This window comes from Ochotona curzoniae, unplaced genomic scaffold (genome assembly GCF_017591425.1).
Source record: "Ochotona curzoniae isolate NIBS_2020 unplaced genomic scaffold, NIBS_Ocur_1.0 contig_2692, whole genome shotgun sequence".
Lineage (NCBI taxonomy): Eukaryota > Metazoa > Chordata > Mammalia > Lagomorpha > Ochotonidae > Ochotona > Ochotona curzoniae.
This window is the reverse complement of record NW_024465556.1, coordinates 12564572-12575163: the sequence shown is the minus strand read 5'-3', so window position 1 is coordinate 12575163 and position 10592 is coordinate 12564572. Positions and strand designations below refer to the sequence as shown.

The 10592-nt window shown below is 37.3% G+C and overlaps 1 pseudogene; it reads right to left on the bottom strand.

Annotated features, from left to right (window-relative positions):
* Positions 1–2757: 2757 nt before the first annotated feature.
* LOC121153458 lies at positions 2758–8245 on the bottom strand (annotated as a pseudogene).
* Positions 8246–10592: the final 2347 nt, after the last annotated feature.

The window sequence follows — 10592 nt, the reverse complement described above, 5'->3', positions numbered from 1 at the left end:
GAAAGGTATGGTTGAGTTCATTTTATAGGTATATATACCCCTGGTTGGTTATCACTTACTGTTTTTGTCTCTGATCTTTAGCACTCTGGCTGTTATTGATCGCCAGAGCAACCCATGCCTTTAGATTTCCAAAGAGTATTTTTGTCTAGGAAATATCTACCTTCCTCTCCCTGGGGCATCTTCCATAAGGAGTGGTAGACAGTTTAGTGCTTAGTTCTTTTTCAAGCTATCATTACTTAAGGAAAATAGACCCTGATTCCAATAAAATAAAATACCAGGTTTCCACATTGGTTTAAAATGCAAATTAACGTAAATTAAGCAACTGCTAGAGTTGATTATCTCATTCATATAGTTTTCTGTGAAGGAAACAGTTTTCTCATTTTTTTAAAAGCTGTTCTTTTTCTAAAGATATATTTTATTTTACTTGAAAGGAACAGCTAGAGAAGGAGATACAGAGAAAGACATAACCTCTTCAATCTGGCTCATTCCCCAAATGGCTTTAATGGCCATAATGGCCCAGGCTGGGGCAACTGAAACCTGGAGGCAGGAGCTGCTTTCAGTTCTCCCACAGGGGCCAGAGGACTTGAGCCATCTTTTGCTACCTTCCAAAGCCACAAGCAGGAACTCCATCAGAAGTGCAACAATGAACATGGACCAGTGCCCGGATATGGATATCGCTGGTGGAGGCTTAGCCTGCTGTGCCAATGTCCCATTCCACAAGAAGTTATTTTGTTATTTTAAAAATTATTTTTGTTATTTTCCATGATGTGATTTTGTAGGCATAGGAAGTTTCCCCTTTCTTCCTCTTTCTCACTCTGCACTTTCCCTTCCCATCACCTTCCCCATATTATTACAGTAACACAGTCCTTTAGTAACTGTCAGAAGTTTAGCATTCTGCTGTTTACATATATCATGGAATTGTAGACAAAGGTAGAAAATCTAGTATCATAATGTTGAGGTATATTTAATGGTTTTATTGGGAGTCTTCCTTGTATTCAGAAGTAGGGACCTTCACTTCCTGGTATCCCAGTCTCCATTACATAGTTCATTTATGAGAATACATGTACACGCTTGTTTATCTGTATATATGTTGGTTTTATATTTTACATGAGTGTTACCTTGTATCAGAGAGAACATATGATATTTGTCCTTTTGTGATTGGCTTATTTCACTGAGCATAGTGGTCTCCAGATAGGACCATTTTGTTGCAAATGGTAGAATTTCGCTCTTTTTAATGGCTGAGTAGTATTCTATGGAGTATGTGTACCAGTTTTTTTATCCATACCTCTTTCAATGGGCATCTGGGTTGTTTCCATGACTTTGCTATTATGGGTTGTGCTGCTGCTAATATATGGTTGCATGTCATTTCTCACATGCAGATTTCATTTCCTTTGGATATATACCCAAGAGCGGGATAGTGGGATAAGATGTTGTTTTGTATGCCAGTGTTTCTAATTGCATTGTATCTTTTCTTATTGCTTTGTTCCACACAGTCATGGTTTTTCATAAGCTACCATTTTCTTAAATGTATGCTAGTGTCTTAAAAAGGCAAATACGTATTAGCAAAAGTTAAATAGCACTCAATGTATAAAAGATATAATTTTAAAAACTTGAAATGCATTTAATAAGTCCAGTTTTAAATAAATTTAACCAGAAAACAGTCAAAATTCTCAGCTGAATGAACTGTAAAGATCTGTGATATTCTGGACCGATTTTAGTTCAAGTCTCTAACCTATATAGTTTTAAATAAACCTTAGGAAGCGTTTTCCCAGACACATACTCTTGAAGAAAAGGGACATGTCTCTTTCACCTTTTTGTTCCTGGATTACTTGCATAAGGATAGACATGAGGCAGAAATGCTTCAACAACAGTTATTACCTGGAATAGAGCTGGCGCTAATTCTCATGTCTCATTTTGTTCAAGGTTTCATCAGATTTTCTGCACTGTGTTTAAAATGCCTGAGCTGACCCTGCTTCTTGGCCTTAAATTGAGTAAGGTATGTGATATGCAAATACTTTCCATGTTAGTCTTCTCAATGGGATCCTCAGACTCAATCTGTCACTGGCTGTGGATTTTCTCTCATGGAGTCTAATCCTTGTTTCTTAGATAGTAGCTAATATTAGTATGCAAAAGTAGCATTTTTTTAAAAAAAATATTTATTTTTATTGGAAAGGCAGATATACAGAGAGGAGGAGAGACAGAGAGGAAGATCTTCTGTCCAATGGTTCACTCCCCAAGTGACCGGCAACGGCTGGGGCTGAGCCGGTCTGAACCCAGCAGCCCAGGAGCTCTTCCGGGTCTCCCACGTGGGTGCAGAGTCCTGACTGCTTTCCCAGGCCACAAGCAGGGAGCTGGATGGGAAGTGGGCTGCCAAAATACAAATTAATATGGGATCCTGGCACATTCAAGGTGAGGAATTTAGCCGCTGCACTATCACACTGGGCCCCCAAAGTAGCATATTTTTAATGTATCTTTATACATGTAAGAGTGGAATAAATCCTTGCTTCCATGTAATATGAAATCTTAAATTATGACATCATTATCATTTTTTGGACACTGAACATAATCAATTGTACTACAATGTGTGGTAGTCTCCATATTAGGAACAATGCCTAATTCCTCAGAAAAAAAGGATTTTCATTGGCAAAATACATTCAGATAAATCTAAATGTTTATCATCACAATAGTTAGAAATACACAGAATCATTAAAATTTATCTGTTCTCTTCTCTCCAGATAGTGTATGAATGATGTTATTTTACAATTCTTGATCATCATTCCCATTTTCAGTTCTTCTCTTTTTGAAAACTGGCACCACCCCATGTGCCGTAACTCCAGAAGAATTCTTTTTTTCTTTTAATACCACTTGGGTTCCCCTCCATCACTTTCTGAAGTTGGGCTGTACTCATTTCCAGTGCTTAGAAACTCTAAATCTACTTGTGCATTCATGTTGACTTCTTGCCTACTTTCTTGCCATTCTCCATAAGGGCTTGATTTCTGATGTGATTTGGATGGTTCTTCATTTGGACACAATGATTTTTGTTTTTAGTATACTTTCTGTGTTTCTAGTTCAGTTCCTTCATTGCAATTTTTTTTTTAGTTTTTCCGATTGCGTTTTAGCTTTTTTTTTTCTTGTAAAGCCTTCTCCCTTTGCCTCCTGTCACCCTTTGGAATCACTATGTGAATATGATGATTTGGATTCTACTAGGGTAGCAAGTGACTTGTCACCAACTTTGTCAAACAAGCAGATTGACGGTGTGTACAATGGAATGGTCAGGTTACTCCCACTTAGATTCTCTGGTTCCTGTATTGTAATACTAGCTATAATCATCTTCACTTAAGCCTTCTGCCGAAATGGTCTTCACTCCTGTCTTTCTAAGATAGGAATCCTAAAGGCATCTCTCTTGCAATAGGACCTGGCTCTTACGGTGGCCTTCAGGGGCCATGCCTTCTTTCCATCTGCATTTTGTGGGATGTTTTGTTTTGAATGACTTGATTCGGGGGTGGGTGATTGGGCCAGTGCTTGTTATTTGAATAGCTTGCCCTGGAAATGTCTCCCTCTTCATGTTCAAACTCTCCAACTATGCTTTCAGGGAAGCTGATTCCATAGCCACAAACTCCTTTAATGGTTTGTCTTCATTTTGCTTTATCCAGACTTTTCTGTTTAATCTCACTGGTCATTTTTGACACATTTTTCTTCTGATTCTGTCCTCTTTCATGAAATTGAACACTATGCTTTGTCTGCTCTCCAGTTCTTGCAGCAATCATAGAACTTCTTTGGTTGTGGTTTCCAGTAGTCCACCATGACAGTGCAAGCGTCTTGGAGCATCACCTAAGCTCCATCTCACACCTCTTCTCTTGGAGCTGGGTGCTTTGTGGGTGCAGGGGCTGCTGCAAGCTCACATACCCACCTCCCTTCTCTTTTGCTCTTGATTAATAATTAGCAACATCTATTAGGCATCTTCATGTTCAAAAATAAGTGAATCTTTTTTAAAAACGAAGTAGATGATTGCAATCGAGAAGTGTTTGTAATTTAATAATTTGATTGGTAGACACAGCCAAGGGAGAACCTGCATAAAAACTCTTTAAGTAAATAGTACTGTGAAAATAAGTTGTCCAGATGAATTGGCTGTAAGGATAAATTGTCTAGCACTCAAGTTATTTATTGTTTCTAAGTATCTTCTGTATGATTAAAATGTGTTTGGGGAAAACAAAACGAATGGTGATCTCTGTTCTCAGCTCTGATAATGAAATTACGTGGACGCAGCGTAGCCCTTGCATGGAGGAGGTTTCTGGAAACAGTAGTGTTAGTTTTTAAAAATAATAATAAGGTATACAATCATTTCCATTTAAGATGAATAAGAAATATTGGAATTTCGAGTGAGGTTAATTTTGAAATACAAGGAGAGTGCTAAGTTAATTTATATAAACTAGCAAGAAGCTGACTGTATGGACGGTAAGTCACAGATAATGGCTTAAATTATACTAAGGATTTTGATAGATCATTAGCCTAACACTCGATAAACTATAATTAATGTGTTTTTGGCCCAATATGAGAATGATGTATATTTGGCAGTGGTTTTATCTCTGAAATATTTTAACCATGTAATCATATTTTTGGGCTTTTTTCTTAGGAGTATTTTCCTTTTACGGAATTAATTATATAAACTATTGAAGTGATTTTATTGTGAACCTTTTTTTAAAATAAACCAAAATGAAAATTATGCTTTGCAAAACATCAAATCAGCACAGCCATACTCCATGCAAATAGAATCATTCAACCTGCATTGATATAAAAATGTCACTAATCTCAGGCCAATTAGACTATAATTGCATGTAACCAATAAAAACTCAAGAAATCTTTGACCTGTTGCTAATAATAGAATTGTGTATTTAAGATGAACTAGTAGTGATAGGTAGTATTTTTATCAATTTAATCTATCTATGGGCTGTACCATTAGCCATTATTAGTTACTGGTAAAATCAAATAAATCTTAGTGCTTCACTTAACTCCAGCCCCATGTTACACACAGTGGTGGATGGTAGTGCTCACATTCTGTGTCACCATTTGAGCTCATTTCTCTCCCTCTAAGCCATTCTTTCCATGAGGTTTTTCCTTACCATGTCTTACAAGAGATAAATGTTCAGTTTCTTCATCTTCATTAACTTCCTGAATTAAATCAGTCACATGATATTTGCATAAGATCTACAACATGTATTTCCATGGAAAAAGTAAGAAAACGGTATAACTTTATTTTAAAAAAAAATTCTATCATTTGAAATATTTCCTGTTCATGTACACAATGGTTTCTCTCTCCATATTTCTACAAAAGCCAGATGCTTTCTTTATCCCTCCCTCATCCTTGTTTTCTATTATGGTTTTTCCAATCTCAACATGATCCCTGCCCCCACCATGTAATTCGTTTCTCACTCATGCTTTGTAAAGCCCAGATTATATCCCTTGCATAAAACTACAGAGAAACAGAATTAGTGATATGCTTTTAGCTCAGCAAGCTCGCTGGATTCATCCCATCTACCTGCTGTGCCATTTTTACTCTTCTATTGACAATCCCAGTTTTATACAATTTTGTCTTATCCTCTGAATTTGCTTTTGTGGTTTAAAATCCATACATGCATTGAATAATCTTTTTTTTTTTTGGCACACAAATAATTGGTGCCAGAATTAGCCTGTCAATTAGCTGCATAGAATTAATTGTCTATTTTTGAAACAATTATTAATAGCATTTAGGGAAGTTGATTGGTACTATTCTAGATATTTCTTACTTTGCATATTTACATTACTGTGGGTAATAGGCCAAGGTCATTTTTTTTCCATTTACAGGGCCTCCTTTTGTTTGCCTGTTCTTGGTCTATTTTTACTTGATTAATATAAATATCTATTCTGAAATTTTAGTCAGTTCTATGAGTTTGCATTCCACCAATACACTAATTATTCTTACATGTACATGTCCAGCCCTTTTGTTCTGTCGAAGCATATAAATTAATTTGTTACAGAAATCCAACTGAATTTTATGGGTTCAAGATTCAGATAAGGTGCTGGCATTTAAAGATTTTCCAGCTTCGACTCTGTGCTGTCCATCTGTGCTGTCCTTGTGTTCCACACATACTTCTATCACTCGTTTCCATCAGTGAGTGACTATGTCTTATCTGTTATTTCCTTACTCTATTGCAAGGTCTACTGGAGATGGAAATTTTATATTGTCAGTCTTGCCTTTTTTAGCATCTAACTAATATTTCTGTGATGTTTCAGGTGCTAGATAAATATAAGGTGGTTTTTCTGTATTTAAGTTCAGGCTCTGGATGGACTGGGTTTGCTGGAAACGGAAAGTGTACCATGCTAAAGTTTAAGCCATTACTTCACACAGAAAAGTTAGAAATGATTTGTGCATTAGACTAGTAGTGCTACTATATAACCACCAAGGTCTAATTGTTCCCGAAATTTTATAAATTGTTGATCCTATTATGCTTTGAAAAGAAATTAACCTAAAAAGAAAAATTAACTTTGTTGGCACATTGTTTAAAGTTTGCAATTAATCATCTTCCCAGTATTAAATGCGCTGCTTAATTGCTCAGAAATCAAATTACATTACTACTACCAAAAGCTATTGAGAATTGGCACAAAAACCATTAACAGATGAAGTATCATTTAAGTTAAATGCTTTATTTATTTCATTATTTTTAAGTCTACACATGATTATAAAGTAAATGTGCACATTGATTGTAAAAATTTTGGCAAATATTTGGATCTCCTAATATTTGAATCAACATGTGACCACATGAAAACAGTGAAGAGTGACCTCCACCTCACTATATTGTAGTATATTTTATCCTGTTAACAAAGCAGGATACTTGAACTTACTGAAGAGTAATACAAGTAAAGTGAGAGGGACAAATTCCAATGCAAAAACTGAATTGCTGAATATAAGGTAAAATTCAATGGGCAATTTTTTTTTTTAAGATTTATTTATTTTCCTTTTTTTTTTTTTTTTGGAAGGGCAGATTTACAAAGAGAAGGAGACACAGAAAAACCATGCATTTGCTGAGTTTACTCCACAAGTGACTTCAGTTCCTAGAACTGAGCCAGTCTAAAGCCAGGAGCTCTTTCTAAGTCTCTCATGTGGCTGCAGGGTCCCAAGGCTATTACCAGCTTCTACTGCTCTTCCAGGCCACAAACATGGATCTGGATGGGAAATGAAGCAGCTGAGATGTGAACCGGCACCCATTTGAGATCCTGGCAGAAGCAAGGGCAGGATTAGCCAATTGAGCCATCACCCAGGGCCTCTGGCATTGTTTTAAAAATCATCTCCAAACTATTATTGTGATAGCATTTATCAGTCATCTTTCAGAAATACACATTGCATGGGAAAAAAGGAGTGGGGCAATCTAGGGGTGTTTTTGCATTGAATTTGTATAAATGTGTAGAAGAGAAATACATAAGGGACTTGCTCATGATAACAGGAAGAAAAGAGCAGGAGTTCATATCATCCTTTTGTCTCTTTTAAGAGTTAGATTCTTCTGTTTCCTTTCAGTGTTTGTTTCTGAAGTGATATTTATAGCACATTGGAAACAAAAGAGAACACCTTTTGACTTAGCAGATGTGTTTCGTGTGTGTGCAAGGGTTTGGAGCTTCTGAATTAGTCCAGGTGTCCTAGAGCACGTGGAGATGATAAACCAGGGCTTTAGATAATCAATTTTTTTATAGAGTAGTGTTTGTCGCTATTGAGCCTCTAGAGTTTCTTTTCTCAGTAACGTGGATGCCGGCACTGAAAAATAACAGAATAACGTCTCATGTTGCAGGTGAAGAGTAGGTCGCCAAATTCCTAGAAACCTCTTTCCCTCAAAATATCTCTGAGCTTCACTTTGGAAATAGAACTGCTTCCACTATAGGCCAGTTACAAGCTGTACTTGTACTTCAAAAGCAGCCGGGTAATTGTAGTTTAAGATAGAATCTTACGAAATCGCAAAGGTTCCAGCTCTGTCCAGTGGTGGTTCTAGGGCTGATAGGAAAGAGAGCGCAGCAAAACTTCACCTAACAAAGTCGGTTATGCCACACGTTTTGTACTGAGTTGAAACCAAACTGGGAGTGATATGCGGTCACGGCTTTGGAAGCCACACCTCCCCCCATTCGTGCACTTCTTTATGCCCACCAGTGCATCAAAGGACGCTGACCCATCATTACCTGGGGCCTGAGGGGGCGGGGTGGGGTGGCGTCCTTGCATGACCATGCCCCTCACAGGCCGCTTAAAAGCTCACATTGGCTAGGGGATTACTCTCGCAGTCTCACACCACCTGGCAAGCTTGCTCACTATGGCTCCTGGCCTTTCTCCTACTGTCAGCGCTTTTGCTTGCGTGGAACAAACTCCAAGAATGAAAGGTAGCAATCGCTCTGCCTTCCACTTCTGCTTCTTGGCTCACTCTCCTTGAACATGACCCAGGTATGTCTGTATTCCTCACTGACTGAATAACTCTTACCACTTGTTTAAGCTGTGTTGCTGCCTGTACTTAAAATGCCATTTTAAGTAAAAGGTAAAAACCTAGGAAATAAATATTGGGCCCAAATCCAGACCATAGCAAAAAATATCTGGGCCACAGGGAGACTAACTCTGCAAAGATCTCAACTGGTAGTTTATACTTACTGCTCCTGTATGGTTACAGGTCCTCTCCAACCTTCTTCCTTCGTACCTGTGCACGTTATATTTTCAGATATTATTCTTATATTTAATATTGTCTCCAAGTAAAGCTACTACATATACCATTATTTAAAGTTACTTTGTTACTGAGATATTCAAAGGTTGATACTTTTTCATCTACAAATGCACAAAGTCAGTGTGGGAATTCTGAAAAATGTGTTTTTTTTCAATTTAGCTGCAATCAAGGCTCATTTTCCTGTTGAATTAACCAAGCTGAGTTCCATGTCCTGGAGTTGACTTGTGTAATTGTGAGGCTTGAATAAGTTATAAAGCTTCCAGTGGTTAAAAGCAACCTTTCCCAGGTTTAACATAAAGCAGTTGGATTCATTCATCCAGAGCTCTTTCTCTGGGACTCAGTCTCCAGGCAAGGGGCAGGAATTACCCAAGACATCTCTTACTACATCATTGGAGAATCAGAGTCTCTTTTCAAAATCTCATGTTACTCAAGACCTTGACTAAGCAGTAATACAAAGTATCACATAGGGATACATCTGGAAGCTGAAGATTTTAGTGGATAGAGTCAGTTTCACAGAAAAAATGGACAACTGCATGAAAGATCCAGAACTGGATAATACATTTTCCTTAAAATTCTATTTTATTCTTCATTTAAGGAAAATAACACTAGAAATAAAGTGACTGCAGGCCATCCCCCAAGATTATGGAGTGATGTCATTATGATTCATATCATTGGAGCGTGCTTAATCTTCCTGCAAAATCTCAGAAACCATGGGATTTTAGGGTCACAAAGAACTCTGTTATTTTTAAATAGAATGTTTAACTTTTCAAAGGATTAATTTCTGTAAGGGATATTTCAAGCTGGATAATTTGATAGTTACATTTCTAAGTAGCTAAGTGAAAGCTGGAAATTGTGTTACCTGACGGCCCCTGCTCCTGATTTGAGCTCTCAGCTACTGTGGGAGAAAAGCACTGGGTCTCTCTTTTTTTTTTTTTTCTATTTTTTAACAGCTTGTGCAAATTCCAAAACAAGTGGCAGAAGCAGGGGTGTGGGTCAAAATATGTCACAGGTAAACATCAAAAAGTGGAATTTGATGATTCATTCTAATATGCAGCGGAGGCAGTTGTCTTACATTTTTATTCAAAGAGCACAAGTCCAACCTGTGACTTTAATCCGCTATCTCAGACACCATTCTCTTGCCTGTGGCTTCCCACATGAGCAGTGAGAACCCTGCTTCTGATCACATGCCACATCACAGCTGATGTATTGGTTCAGAAGTGTTAACAAGCACAGTCACAGGATAGAATAGTATCAGATACTGTACAATGCTGGTATGGTTAGTTTTGTTGTTTGACTTTTTCAAATTTTACTCATTTCAGAAGTTATTTGGGTTATAACCTTGTTTTCCCCAAACTTCTCTAGTAGAGTTGTTCATACATTGCAAATATTTGGGTATTTTTAATTGTATTATACTGTCACTGTGGCATTTAAAATCCAATGCATGAACATGGAGTACTCAGAACGTTAAAGGATGAACTGGTGTGGCATGGTTGTTAATATGCCAGTGTTGGCCTATATATCCAACTACTGAAGGGCATATTTGAAATTTTGATGATTATAACATAGAACTGTTATAAATGTCTATATACAGGTTTTATGTTTTTAATAATATTTTATTTGGTGTTGGTATAGAGGAGTGCTAACGTGCAAGATGTATTAAGATTTTTTTTTTAGTCTGTATTCCAGAAGAAGTTGCAGAGAATAGGTATCATGTCTCCCTTAAATGTTTGGTAAAATTGACCAGTAACAGGGTCTGGTGTAGTGGCATTGCAAGTTAATCCTCTGCCCGTAGGGTTCCAGTCCCATATGAGCAATGGTTCTTGTCCTGGCTGCTTTGCTGTTGTGCTTTTTTTTTTTTTTCTTTTT